General features: G+C 56.6%; 1 protein-coding gene across 6 annotated transcripts in view; it reads left to right on the forward strand.

The window, feature by feature from the left end:
* NHEJ1 (non-homologous end joining factor 1) overlaps positions 1-15,709 on the forward strand; it is a 1,839,518-nt gene that overhangs the window by 1,183,794 nt on the left and 640,015 nt on the right. The window lies entirely within an intron of this gene.

The raw sequence follows: 15,709 nt of genomic DNA on the forward strand, positions 1-15,709 counted from the left end.
GGACAATTTGTGGTGAGCTGCAAGTACTTGACAGAGGACGGGCAGAAGCAGAGTTCAACTGCATCAGAGGATAATGCGAGCAGAGCCACGGGGCATAGTAAGGCGGCACCAGGGTCATAATGAGCATCCCGCCTGCACATGGAGCAGCCCCAGCAAAGGATAATGCGAGGAGAGCCACGGGGCATAGTAAAACGGCACCAGGGTTGTAATGAGCATCCCGCCGGCACATGGAGCAGACCCAGCAAAGGATAATGCAAGCCACAGGGCATAGTAAGGCGGCACCAGGGTCGTAATGAGCATCCCGCCGGCACATGGAGCAGCCCCAGCAAAGGATAATGCAAGCCACGGGCATAGTAAAACGGCACCAGGGTCATAATGAGCATCCCGCCGGCACATGGAGCAGCCCCAGCAAAGGATAATGCGAGCAGAGCCACGGGGCATAGTAAGGCGGCACCAGGGTCGTAATGAGCATCCCGCCTGCACATGGAGCAGCCCCAGCAAAGGATAATGCGAGGAGAGCCACGAGGCATAGTAAGGCGGCACCAGGGTTGTAATGAGCATCCCGCCGGCACATGGAGCAGCCCCAGCAAAGGATAATGCAAGCCACGGGCATAGTAAAGCGGCACAAGGGTTGTAATGAACATCCCACCGGCACAGGGAGCAGCCCCAGCAAAGGATAATGCGTGGAGAGCCACGGGGCATAATTAGACGGCACCAGAGTCGCAATGAGCATCCCACCGGTACAGGGAGCAGCCCCATCAAAGGATACTACAAGGAGAGCCAAGGGGCATAGTAAGACGACACCAGGGTCACAGTGAGCATCCCACCTGCACAGGGAGCAGCCCAGTCTAAGGATACTGCGAGCAGAGCCACGGGGCATAGTAAGGCGGGACCAGGGGGGGGCGTGGCTTAGCACGCGATGTAGACGGACGTGCCTAGGCTGAGCTCCGAGTGAAGCTCCCCTGCCACGGGCCATTTCTCCGTCATCTCCCGCAGTGGCTGTCCCAAACTTGGACCGAGTGGGCCCTGGGGCCTAATCCATCACCTGTGCGAAATTGGGGAGGATCGGAAATACGGACCCTCCGACCGGCGGCGGCCTCGGCAATTACCTGGCCAGGACCCACTTCCGGCCGGCGGCTTCGATCACCTGAGCCCGGGGATCCGGCCCTCTGAGGTAGGCCGCGCCACGCACTCCCACCCCCGATCTTCACGGGGGGAGGACGGGACCGTGCCGCTGCGCCTGGGGCATCCAGCGACCCCACTGCCCGCGAGCCCCTGCATCTGGTGGCGGCGGCGCCCCCCCCCGGACACTAAGGCTTGGGGCGCCGGCCCGCTTGGACGGCAGTGCTAGGACCACCCCGCTGGGCCACGCGGTTCGCAGAGAGGGACCTCATCGCACATATTGAGGCCTCCACTGCCCCTGCTGCCTGAGAGCCCTTGCGTCTGGCAGTAGCAGCGGCGAGACGAGCATACTGGATCCCTCTCCCCTTTCTACCCTGAGGTGGTCACCTGCCGGCGTCGGACCCGGCCCATATCCGTGGACCCAGCTCACACTCCACTCCGCAACGACCGCAGCCACACCTGCACAGCCTTGCTGGAAGGCGAATCCACCGTGTATATGGTAGTGCAATACACACCGGGGATACTAGATTTGGCCACGTGGGTGCGGGTCCCGAGCAAACCCACGCACAACGCCCCGTGATTCGCCCTACGCCGTGGGACGCGACACCCTACACCACGATAGCTGTTGTCCTGTGTCACCCGACCAGTCTGATCCTCCCAGGTCCGGAGGGACGGGGGCGGCCTGAGAGACCACGTGGCCTGGCTCGACCAGCCTACATGCAGCCCCTCTAGGAGGCGAGTCGCCGCTGCGACATTTGAAGTGACATCCAGTGGCACACAGGAACTCCCACACTGACTGCGACGCAACCTTCGCACCCCCCCTGGGTGGTGTCACTGTGCGGGATCCCGGAGGCCCTAGCGGAATAGCGATCCCCTCACCAGCTACACGCCGTCCGGAGTAGACGACAGGGAGTGCCTGACCTCGTGGCTGACGCGCCCGGGGCTCTGCGGTGTTGGAGGCCTGCCGTCCGGGCTGCCCTGCAGCGCTGACCAGTCCCATGTCTGGGGGGACTAGAGCGAAGACCGGAACCGGTGGGGCACTAAACAAGGGAAAGATGGTGAAACACCCCGAAGCTGACCAGACTGCCTCCAAACTAGACACCATGCTGGCGGCCATGGAGCGATTGGAAGAATCCATGCAGTTGACCCGTACGTCGCTGGAGAACAAGATCGATAAGGTGGCGGTGGACTTGACGCACCTCAGGGCGGACCACAAGAAACTCTCCGAATGCACCACAGTCCTGGAACAGACGGCAGCGGAGGCCTCGCCCAAGTTGGTACAGACGGATAAGCACATACGCGACCTCCTCAACCGAGTGGAGTTCCTTGAGGACAGAGCGGAGGATGCGGAAGGACGGGCCCGGAGGAATAATGTACGTATAGTAGGTCTGCCGGAACGCTGGGAGCGGAGAGAGACAGCGGAACATATGGAGGACTGGCTTCGAGAGCTGTTACCGGAGGGCACACTGTCGCCGCACTTTGTTGTGGAGAGGGCACACCGAGTGCCGTCCCGTCCACCCCCGGAGGGCTCCAATCCCAGACCGATGCTTATGCGAGTGCTGAACTACCGTGACCGGGACGCCATCCTACGCGAAACCAGGAAACTGTCGGACATTAAGGTGGACAATGCGAAAGTGATGTTCTTCCCCGACTACACGGTACAAGTCCAGCGACAACGCCAATCGTTCATGGCGGTGAAGCAGAGACTCAGGCGTCTGGCTCTCAAGTACTCGTTAATGTTCCCGGCACGCCTCCGAGTGGTAGCACAAGATAAGACACATTTCTTTGACACTCCTGAGGCGGCCGCTGCCTGGCTGGATTCTGGAATTGATACGGGCCATGGGATGGCACCGCCAGAGCAGCGTAGAAACCGCGGCTCCCGCAGGCGAAGACGCCAGCGCCCCTCGCCGGCCAGATCGTCCGCCGCGGAAACGGACATGGGCCCCACGCCAGAACAAATACAAAGCGAACAGCAGGAAGCCCTCCGGATGGCGGCCGAGCTCAACGGATCGCAGTCACCTATCCTGATCTCCAACGCCAGCCCCAGATCACGCGGGAGTGAGGATGACGAATGCTTGTATGGGCTGCCAGATGAACAAATTACAGAGGGCCTGCCGGACGTCACACCCCAAACGGCGGACCTGATAGCATAGCGTGCTCCCTCGCCCTGGTCTTGGGCGGACTGCAGCGATTGGCGCCATGCAAGAGGCTGTGCACTACATTGGGAGACCCGCTTGGAGAACCCATCGGGACACCTGAAGACCTCAGACAACACAATCGGCACCGCCTCCGGGACCAGTGCCCTGCACCCACCCCCCGCCCCCCTACCCCGGTGAACCCTGAGCTGCTCCCACTGCCGGGAGGGGGGTTGGAGCTGCTCTATCTGAGGCACGCCAGAGACATTGTTTTGAAGGGGTGGACGGACCCCCAGAGGTGAGTGTCCCCCTGGGAGTGGTGGAGAGGGCCCCCGGAGCAGAGCGTCCCCGCTCTGAGGCGATAGGCATTCTGGCCCTAGATGTGAACACTGACATTGACTTCTGATGCCCCCTTGGACTACAGCCCGTGGAGGGGAGACGCCGTAGCTCTCCTGGCCTGGTGAACTATCATATATTGCATGTGTTACGTACTCTGTCATCCCCCCTTTGAACTCACGGATTGATTGAGCTCGCTAGAGCGTTTGGGCGACGACACGTTTTGTTGTTGCCCTTTTGGCATTATGGTTCTGTTAATATTCTTTTTGAGACTGGTGTCAGCACTGAAATGTTACAGTTTACGTCCCTGGGTCTGTGCGGGTTGGCGGGCTGAAATCCTGGTAATCGGTATTTGCTGTTGTATTTGTGTGGCCGGGGCGGGCTGGGGGTTGGGGGGGGGGAGTGCGGGTGGTTGGGCGATGTGGAACCTGTGATGACTACTAAGGTTAAATTTTGTACCTGGAATGTCAGGGGCATGCACACACCCTCACGTAGATATCAGGTGTACTCCTATCTTAAAAGACATCAGGTACAGATCGCATTGTTGCAGGAGACCCACTTGACAGCTGCGGAGGTTGCCACACTTCGTCGTAGATGGAGGGGGCAAATATTTGCCACGAGCTTCTCAGCGTTTGCACGAGGGACCCTGATCTGGGTGCGACCGGGGGTTCCATTTGCACTGACACACAGCAACATTGACGCGGAGGGGCGTTATGTCTTCATACAGGGCAGACTAGACGGGCAACAGATAGTTATAGCCTCCATTTACGCGCCAAATGTCGAACAGGGAAGGTTCCTAGCGAGACTGTCGACGGTGATTGCACCTTGGTCTGACGTACCCCTATTGTTAGGTGGCGATTATAACAGCGTGCTAGATGTCTCCCTCGATCGCTCGTCTCCTCCGGCGTTCATCGCCCCAACCCAAGCAACTTCCAGGGCCCTTCTTGATTGGGCAACACAGTGGAACCTACAAGATGCTTGGCGAGTCAGGAACCCCAACGCCCGGGTATACTCCTACTTCTCTGGGGCCCACTCATTGCACGTCAGATTGGATAGGTACATGATGTCCCGTGACTTGATTCCTTACGTAACAGACACCGACTACCTGGGGCGGACGCACTCAGACCACAACCCACACACACTAGTGTATGGGTGGAAGCGCCCACGCCCGCCTGTGCCCACATGGCGCCTGCAGCCGGATCTCTTGCTTGATACCCCATTCCGAGAGGAGATGTCTAGGAGGATAATACAATACTTCGAGGACAATGGCGACTCGGCCTCGTCCCCGAGAGTTGAGTGGGACGCCTTTAAGACAGTGACCCGTGGGAGCTGTCTTGGTGTACAGGCGGGCCTGCGAGGGCAGGTGGAGCAGGATCTGCTGAAAGCGGAAGTGGCATTGCTAGATAAGGAGCGGGAAGCGGCAGAGGGCGATGACTCCCAACTGATCACGGCCAGGGCAGATCACGCCCTTTTAATGGAGAGACTGAAGAACCTTAATTTTGCAGCACACTCTGCACGCACCCACAACACTGGTGACAAGTCAGGCAAACTCCTATCGTGGCTGATACGTCAAGATGCTCAATCCGCGTCGGTGCTGTCGATCCGTACGACTCAGGGCACAGAAGTCTTCACCCAAAAGCAGATACATGAGGCATTCACAACACATTACAGATCATTGTACAGCTCACGACTGAGAACCACCGAGGTGGAGATTGCAGATTACCTAGCGACACTCCAACTACCAGCGGCCACTCGCGCCCAACAGGCGGAGCTGGGGGCGGAGCTTACTGGTGAGGAGCTACGAGAGGTGATCTTTTCCCTCTCTAATGGTAAGGCGCCGGGCCCGGACGGGCTCCCGGCCGAGTTTTACAAGGCCTATTCCTTGTTACTAATACCGGAACTGTTAAGAGTGTACAAGGCAGCATCTGATGATGCCGAACTCCCGGCGTCTCTGAACGAGGCCAATGTGATCTCCCTGCTGAAACCAGGCAGGGATGCGGGCGAGCTAGGATCGTACAGACCATTGGCGCTCCTTAACACAGATTACAAGATCTTGGCAGCGACATTGGCTCGGAGACTCGCACCCCTAGTTCCCACTCTAGTGCACTCTGACCAGAACGGCTTTGTGCCCACCCGCAGTACGTCTTACAACATACGCCGCTTCTTCAGAGTCCAACGCTCTGCGACCTCCAACTGGCCACTCTCGGGGTGTATAATACTTGATCTGGAGAAGGCGTTTGACTCAGTGGAGTGGCCCTTTCTCCTCCAAGTGCTCAAAGTATGAGCTGGGCGACGCCTATATTCAGATGGTGGGGCTCCTCTACCAGGCGCCCGAGGTGCGAATCCGGACTGGGCGGCTATTCTCTGACAGAATGAGGATTGGGAGAGGCACCAGACAGGGATGTCCCCTCTCTCCCCTGATATTCGCACTCGTGATGGAGCCATTGGCGGAACTGCTCCGGACCTTCGGTGCCGCCTGGGGCATCCCACTAGCAGATGGAACCCACTCGGTGTCTCTGTATGCCGATGACTTACTGTTATATATCAGGGACCTCACCCGCATACCTACGACACTCACGGGCATCTTTCGAGTGTTTGGGGACATGTCAGGGCTCCGTGTCAACTGGTCAAAATCAGGGGTCTATGCGTTCAGCGACACTACGCCACAATGTGATGTGCGAATGATGGGAGAGAAGCTTCGATGGCACCCGACGGTATTCCGGTACTTGGGGATCCACATATATCGGGACCCCGTTGATCTCCTAGAGGGCAACCTCGTGAGAGCCGTCTGCTCCCTGTCAGCCCAGGTCACGTTCTGGAACTCCCTCCCATTGAATGTGCCGGCCCGTGTGGCGCTGACGAAGATGATAATGCTCCCCCGGCTCCTCTACTTTTATGCTAACCTTCCGGTGTATGTGCCGACGCGCATATTCAAGGGGTTGGAAGCCCTCACCAGGCGCCTAATCTGGAACAAAGGACGCCCCCGGGTGGCATTGAGGACCCTTTATGCGGCCACGGAATCTGGAGGCCTGGCGGTTCCCAATGAGGAATTATATTACCTAGCGGCCCAGCTGCAGTGGGTTGCCTATTGGCTGAGTGGCAAGAACCTGATGGACACGGCCACAGAGGACACTACCTTGTCCCCAACTCAGGTGCTGACGCTCTTCCACCCCCTGACACGGGGCCGGCCTCCCGACCAGGTCCATTTAGCTGTCGCAAGGCAGTGCTTTATGCGAAGCCTAAGACTCACCAAAAGCACAGTGCCATATGCCCCGAACCTACCGCTGCTGGGGACCCCCTGGGGGAATGGCGTGCTATCTTCACCCGTGCTACGCAGTTGGACTGCGGCAGACCTGGACGGTCTAGGCGACTTGTATAGTGACGGGGTGCTTCTGCCCTTCGAGACTCTGACCGCCGACACAGGTCTGCCGGCGGGACAGTTTCTGACGCACGCGAGGCTTCTCCGAGTGCTGACGGAGACATGGGGAGACCTGACTCATGAGCCGACCACACATATGCTCATACAGTACCTACATGTAATGGGCGATGGTTCCCATCTGGTGCACTGGCTGGCACAGGCGCTACACTATCATACTCAATTCTCCTCTCAACGACTGAGAGAGAAATGGACGGCCGACCGAGGTAGCGAATGGACGGACAAACAGTGGGTCGCAGTACTGGCTGGCGCAAGGAACATTCCCCGTAATGAGAGATTTAAGATCATCCAATATTACATAATACACCGTGCGTATTTATCCCCGGACAAACTGAATCGTTACTTTGGCCTCGCCTCTTCGGCGTGTCCCAGGTGCGGACTCCTGATCTCGGGTCTGCTACACGCACTCTGGAGTTGCACTCACCTCACCACGCACTGGTCAGCGGTCACTGACACGTTGGCGGCGGCCACGGGCGATACCCTTCCCAAGACATGGGAAGTGTGCCTACTGGGACTCTACAAGAGAACCAAGCATACCAAACTACAGGCACGTTTCTGGGACCTAGGGCTTATTACGGCTAAGCGGCTCATCACGAAATGCTGGAAAAATACGGCCCCCCCGCGACCTGCAGACTGGCGTCGCTCATTTGCCAACTGGGCTAGCGCAGAGAGTGTCACTTTACACAGGGAAGAAACAGCGGGCCTCCGTATGTACCCAATTGCCCGAGGGTGGGACACTACCCTGACTGCATACCATCAGGCTTGTACCCAGGCTGGTATTGCATGACCGCTTCGTTGCAGAGCGAGGATAGACCAGTTGCCCCCCGCCCCGGCGTGCCGCTCCCCCCCCCCCCCACCAGCCATTGGGGTAACGCCCAACAACGTCTACTTGCTATCATTCCCTCTCACCGCCAAATGGCCACAGCAATCCTCAATCCACGGTCACCCCCACCCCCGCACAGTCCATATTTGGCGTCACACACGCCGTTAGGGTCACTAATACACTATTATTCACGCTAACACTAGTCTGATTGTTGTTGAAGTGTTTTCCCTCCTATCTTCGTTATTTCCCCATTGTTTCTCTTGATTGGCAGTTAGCTTGTTTCTGCTGTACTCACGATGATGTTAACCTTCCCCGCCCCGTTTACCCTTTCTACAATGTTTCTTGAACACTGCCACGATCACAAGACTGTAGCCCTGTGGCTCATATGGCAATATGGGATGTGATTCCTGTCTTTAACATCATCCGTGCCCACCAGGGAACACAGCCTAGAATAATCGCTGTTGGCCAACATGACCACCTTGGTCCTTCTGCAGTGCTGAATGCTGCAGGCACTGCAACCCAAGGTTTCTACTGGAACTGACAATTGCGGACTAATGCATCTTCCCTGGCTACTGTTTATTTTCACCAATATGTGCCCAACATGTCGAAAATGTTACTGTCTGAGTAATGATTGTCGTTTATATGACATTGTATGATCTACTGGCTTATTACTTGTGAAATTAAATAAAATCTGGGACCGTTGGTCTAAAAAAAAAAAAAAAATAGTAAGGCGGGACCAGGGTTGCAATGAGCATCCCACCGGCACAAGGAGCAGCCCCATCAAAGGATACTGCAAGGAGAGCCAAGGGGCATAGTAAGACGATACCAGGGTCACAATGAGCATCCCACCGGCACAGGGACCAGCCCCGCCTAAGGATAATGCAAGCAGGGCCGTGGGGCATAGTAAGGTGGCACCAGGGTCACAATGAGCATCCCACCGGTACAGGGAGCAGCCCCATCAAAGGATACTGCAAGGAGAGCCAAGGGGCATAGTAAGACGACACCAGGGTCGCAGTGAACATCCCACCTGCACAGGGAGCTGCCCAGTCTAAGGATAATGCGAGCAGAGCCACAGGGCATAGTAAGGCGGGACCAGGGTTGCAATGAGCATCCCGCCGGCACAAGGAGCAGCCCCATCAAAGGATACTGCAAGGAGAGCCAAGGGGCATAGTAAGACGACACCAGGGTCGCAGTGAGCATCTCGCCGGCACAGGGACCAGCCCCGCCTAAGGATAATGCAAGCAGGGCCGTGGGTCATAGTAAGGTGGCACCAGGGTCACAATGAGCATCCCACCGGCACATGGAGCTGCCACAGCAAAGGATAATGCGAGCAGAGCCGCGGGGCATACTAAGGTGGCACCAGGGTCACAATGAGCATCCCACCGGCACATGGAGCAGCCACAGCAAAGGATAATGCGAGCTTAGCCAAGGGGCATAGTAAGACGACACCAGGGTCGCAGTGAGCATCCCACCGGTACAGGGAGCAGCCCTGGCATAGCTGCTTTGCACAGCACCCAGCTGTTGCAGTATCTGGAGCCCTGCACAGAATAGAGGAAGTTTCAATGTTACTTTTTCATGCCAACAGCAGTTCTTATAACATATTCACTGTCAGAAGACCTCTGATGGATTTTATGTCACCTGACACAGCTAAGAGGTCTAATGCTGTGCCCCATTTCTCCTAAGACATTAAGTTTGCATCCTGTGGACACGAGAGGAGGTCTGATCTAGCTACTAAGCTGCTGATCGGATCCTTCTATCCCTGCCCAGAAGAAGAAGCGTTTCAGCTTCGAAACTCTTCAGCAAGTTGCAAATACGAGGGTTGGGGGCAAGTTGTGAGGAGGAATGCCGGAGGGCTGGCAAGCTGTGTCTGCTTTAGGGCTTTGATCAAATCTATTTATATTTCATGAGTTAGGGTTTCAATGCTCCCCTTGTGAGCATTTGCTATTTGTTTATAATTACCCAATCTCTCGAGGGGTTACAGGGCTGTACTAGTTTACTGCAAAATGTGGAGCCTGCAAATGAAGCTCTTGGAGTGACCCTGAACAATGACTTGCAGCATTAACGCTCATGGGGTCCTCAACCATCAGACGGCAACCTGCATCCGTTTCCGAGGGTAGGGACCACTCCTGGGGAAGGCGTTTCATTCTGTTGATGTCTGAGTCTCTCAGATGACGCCCAGCGCACATTCTGCAACCTTCATTGCTGTCATCACTGGCAGAATTTCCAACTTCCCTCATAGAGCCTTCCCTGATGATGACATGAAGAGAGACGTGTTCAGGGTGATTTGATGACATCACATCCTGGATGTGCATCTTTTCTTGTACATGTTGAGCTGATGACATCACATCCTGTATGGAGCAAAACCAAAGGGGATGATGGACGGCGTGTTGAACATTGCCAGCACTCACCCCCAGTCAACTGATCTGGGTTTAATCCATCACCGTTCTTTAGCTCACTCTGCCACCTCAGTTCAGACATGGCCATATGCAAATCAGTCTGACCCTGTGCCTCATGGGAACAGTCCAGCCCGAACTGCCAAGCCATGTCTTCCCTGGACCGGAAACAAGCATCCTGGACCGGTTTCTGGCTAGTCAGCCATCATCAGCCAGGCTAGCTTGAATCCAGTGGCAAAGTGAGCAAGGGACCTACGTCTGAGCATACCCTGCCTTTGGTTTTGCTTTGTTCGCCCTAAGTTGGCATGGTATGCCCAGACACGGGTCCCTTGCATGTGGCCATATAAGGTGGCTGTTGTAAGTAGTTTAGGTAGGTAGCAGGACACATCTTCAGGTTACAAGATAGATTTATTAAGATAGCATAGCAGAGCAGTTCACCTTGCCAGCTGACCAGACCATCAACTGCCAAGATTGGAACTTTCACATACAAGTTAGAACACTCATAGGTACTATGGGAGGTTGGGAAGATGGAAACACAAAGGAGGGACTACTGACACCAAGTAGCCATAATGAAGGAAGCACAAATAAACAACAGTGGCCTTCCGTATTGCCATCACATCGCTCAGAAGAGTAGATGAGCTCCAGACACTAACTATACAAGAAGCATTTTTACAAATTCACCAAAATAAAGTGGTTCTTAGGACTAACCCTAAATGTTTACCTAATGTCGTTTCTGAATTTCATCTCAGCCAGTCTGTTGAGTTACCTGTTTTATTCCCTCAACCAGACTCAGTGGCAGAACGTTCTCTTCACACATTGGATGTAAAAAGAGCCATACTATATATATTACATTGAAAGAACTAAACGTTTTTGGAAAACTAAACAACTCTTTGTTGCTTTTTCACCACCGCATAAAGGCAATCCATATCAAAAGCAGGTAGTGCATAGTGGATAGTTAAGTGCATCCAAATATGCTACATTAAAGCTAAGCGCACATTAACAATTCCCCCTAGGGTGCACTCTACACGCAAACTAGGGGCTCCTATGGCATTCTTAGGGAACATACCCTTAGATGACATCTGCAAGGCTGCAACATGGTCTACACCACACACATTCATAAAGCACTACTGTGTAGGTGTGTTAGCAAAACAACAAGCTAGTGAGGGCCAGGCAGTTTTAAGAACACTATTTTAAACCACTGCAACAGATACAGGTTAGCCACCGCTTGGGAGATGACTGCTGTATAGTCTATGCAAAAGCATATGATCTACAGCTCATATGCCTCGATCGGAAAATGCTACTTACCCAGTATGCATCTGTTCTTGGAATATAGAGCTGTAGAGCCATAAGCGCCCACTGCCTCCCCAGGTACCTTTATCTGTTGCAGTATTATCTTACTTAGATACACTATACATGGACATCCCTTTACTACTTTTACTAACTCCATCATCACCCTTATGGCAAAACAATCTGGGGATGGAGTCGATGCCCATGGGCACTATCACCGAAAGGAGGAGTCACCTACCTTGCGACTGCAAAGACTTCTTCAAACAAAACAAAGTGCAAATATCCGGACCCAACACTAGATGGCGATCTATGCAAAAGCATATGGCTCTACAGCTCTATATGCCAAGAACAGATGCATACCGGGTAAGTAGCATTTTCCTTTTCCTATACTATAGGCTCTGTTCCGCTCAGTATCTCCCCCACTACTGCCATCGTTAGCGCTGGGGCAGCTGTACGCTCTATAAAAGCTGTAACATAACATAAGAGGACGTACCGTGTGCCCTCTCCCCCTTCAGTACTAGGATGTCCCCTGTGCCCTCTCCCCCCTGCAGTACCAATTCATGCCGTGCCATCTCCCCCTGCAGTACCAGTTCATGCCCTGTGCCATCTCCCCCTGCAGTACCAGTTCATGCCCTGTGCCATCTCCCTCCTTCAGTAAGTACCAGGACGTGCTCTGTGCCCCCTGCAGTACTAGATGTGCCCTGTGCCCTTTCCCCCACGGCAGTACCAGGGCATGCCCTCTCCCCCCTGCCGTACAAGGACGTGCTCTGTGCCCCCTGCAGTACAGGCTGTGCCCTCTGCATTTCCAGGACGTGCTTTGTGCCCTCCTTCCAGCTGCAGTACCAGGACGTGCCCTGTGGCCCGTCCCCCGCTACAGTATCAGGACCCTCTCCCCGCTGCAGTACCTGGCAGTGCCCTGCTTCCCCCTGCAGTACCAGTAGGTGCCCTCTCCCCAGCTGCAGTACGAGGATGTGCCCTGTGGCCCGTCCCCCGCTACAGTATCAGGACCCTCTCCCCGCTGCAGTACCTGGAGGTGCCCTGCTTCCCACTGCAGTACCAGTAGGTGCCCTCTTCCCAGCTGCAGTACCAGTAGGTGCCCTCTTCCCAGCTGCAGTACCAGGAGGTGCCCTGTGCTCACTGCAGTGCCAGGATGTCCCCTGTGCCCTCACACCCTGCAGTACCAGATCGTGCCCTTTTCCATCTGCCTCCTGCAGTAGGTACCAGATCGTGCCCTGTACCCTCTCCCCTGCAGTGCTAGGACGTGCCTTTTGCCCTCTCCCCTGCTGCAGTACCAGGCCGTGCCCTGCTTCCCACTGCAGTGCCAGTAGGTACCCTCTCTTCAGTGTGAGGTCTATGCCCGTGTATTCCCTGAAGCAGATGGCTCTGCGGCCTGTCGGCTTGAGCTGCCCCCTATGGAACTGTGATCCTGGCAACATCACATCCCCTCCTCCTGCCTACAAACGGAAGCTGACCTTGGGTAATGTGATCCGGTGCCCATGGGGCCGAAATCCCGCTCTATGCAGCTGCATAAAAGGCAGCACCGCTGCCGCCCTGTGTGCCCCGTGCCCTGCTGCGACGGCAGCTGCCCTGTCTTGTGCCAGCCAGGCCTGTACAGGGGCCAGTCTGCGCCCTACCCCTGACACTACAGGCAGCCAATGACCCACCCCTGATACAGGGGCCAGCCGGAACCCTACCCCTGACACTACAGGCAGCCAATGACCAACCCCTGATACAGGGGCCAGCCGGAACCCTACCCCTGACACTACAGGCAGCCAATGACCCACCCCTGATACAGGGGCCAGCCGGAACCCTACCCCTGACACTACAGGCAGCCAATGACCCACCCCTGATACAGGGGCCAGCCGGAACCCTACCCCTGACACTACAGGCAGCCAATGACCCACCCCTGATACAGGGGCCAGCCGGAACCCTACCCCTGACACTACAGGCAGCCAATGACCCACCCCTGATACAGGGGCCAGCCGGAACCCTACCCCTGACACTACAGGCAGCCAATGACCCACCCCTGATACAGGGGCCAGCCGGAACCCTACCCCTGACACTACAGGCAGCCAATGACCCACCCCTGATACAGGGGCCAGCCGGAACCCTACCCCTGACACTACAGGCAGCCAATGACCCACCCCTGATACAGGGGCCAGCCGGAACCCTACCCCTGACACTACAGGCAGCCAATGACCCACCCCTGATACAGGGGCCAGCCGGAACCCTACCCCTGACACTACAGGCAGCCAATGACCCACCCCTGATACAGGGGCCAGCCGGAACCCTACCCCTGACACTACAGGCAGCCAATGACCCACCCCTGATACAGGGGCCAGCCGGAACCCTACCCCTGACACTACAGGCAGCCAATGACCCACCCCTGATACAGGGGCCAGCCGGAACCCTACCCCTGATACAGGGGCCAGCCGGAACCCTACCCCTGATACAGGGGCCAGCCGGAACCCTACCCCTGATACAGGGGCCAGCCTGTACCCTACCCCTAACACCAGAAGCGGTGTGTGCCCCTCCCCTGATACAGGTGCCAGCTTATACCCTACCTCTGATACAGGGGCTAGTCTGTACCCTACTCCTGATACAGGGGATAGTCTGTACCCTACCCCTGACACCAGAGCAGCGTGTGCCCTACCCGTGACTCTATAGGCAGCCAGTAAACCACCCCTGATACAGGGAACACTACCCAACCCCTGGCACTACAGGCAGCCTGTCTCCTACCCTGATACAGGGGCCAGCCTGTGCCCTACCCGTGACTCTACAGACAGCCAGTGAACCACCCCGGATACAGGGGCCAGCCGGAACCCTACCCCTGACACTACAGGCAGCCAATGACCCACCCCTGATACAGGGGCCAGCCGGAACCCTACCCCTGACACTACAGGCAGCCAATGACCCACCCCTGATACAGGGGCCAGCCGGAACCCTACCCCTGACACTACAGGCAGCCAATGACCAACCCCTGATACAGGGGCCAGCCGGAACCCTACCCCTGACACTACAGGCAGCCAATGACCCACCCCTGATACAGGGGCCAGCCGGAACCCTACCCCTGACACTACAGGCAGCCAATGACCCACCCCTGATACAGGGGCCAGCCGGAACCCTACCCCTGACACTACAGGCAGCCAATGACCCACCCCTGATACAGGGGCCAGCCGGAACCCTACCCCTGACACTACAGGCAGCCAATGACCCACCCCTGATACAGGGGCCAGCCGGAACCCTACCCCTGACACTACAGGCAGCCAATGACCCACCCCTGATACAGGGGCCAGCCGGAACCCTACCCCTGACACTACAGGCAGCCAATGACCCACCCCTGATACAGGGGCCAGCCGGAACCCTACCCCTGACACTACAGGCAGCCAATGACCCACCCCTGATACAGGGGCCAGCCGGAACCCTACCCCTGATACAGGGGCCAGCCGGAACCCTACCCCTGATACAGGGGCCAGCCGGAACCCTACCCCTGATACAGGGGCCAGCCTGTACCCTACCCCTAACACCAGAAGCGGTGTGTGCCCCTCCCCTGATACAGGTGCCAGCTTATACCCTACCTCTGATACAGGGGCTAGTCTGTACCCTACTCCTGATACAGGGGATAGTCTGTACCCTACCCCTGACACCAGAGCAGCGTGTGCCCTACCCGTGACTCTATAGGCAGCCAGTAAACCACCCCTGATACAGGGAACACTACCCAACCCCTGGCACTACAGGCAGCCTGTCTCCTACCCTGATACAGGGGCCAGCCTGTGCCCTACCCGTGACTCTACAGACAGCCAGTGAACCACCCCGGATACAGGGGCCAGCCGGAACCCTACCCCTGACACTACAGGCAGCCAATGACCCACCCCTGATACAGGGGCCAGCCGGAACCCTACCCCTGACACTACAGGCAGCCAATGACCCACCCCTGATACAGGGGCCAGCCGGAACCCTACCCCTGACACTACAGGCAGCCAATGACCAACCCCTGATACAGGGGCCAGCCGGAACCCTACCCCTGACACTACAGGCAGCCAATGACCCACCCCTGATACAGGGGCCAGCCGGAACCCTACCCCTGACACTACAGGCAGCCAATGACCCACCCCTGATACAGGGGCCAGCCGGAACCCTACCCCTGACACTACAGGCAGCCAATGACCAACCCCTG

This window comes from Lissotriton helveticus, chromosome 3_1 (genome assembly GCF_964261635.1).
Source record: "Lissotriton helveticus chromosome 3_1, aLisHel1.1, whole genome shotgun sequence".
Classification (NCBI taxonomy): domain Eukaryota; kingdom Metazoa; phylum Chordata; class Amphibia; order Caudata; family Salamandridae; genus Lissotriton; species Lissotriton helveticus.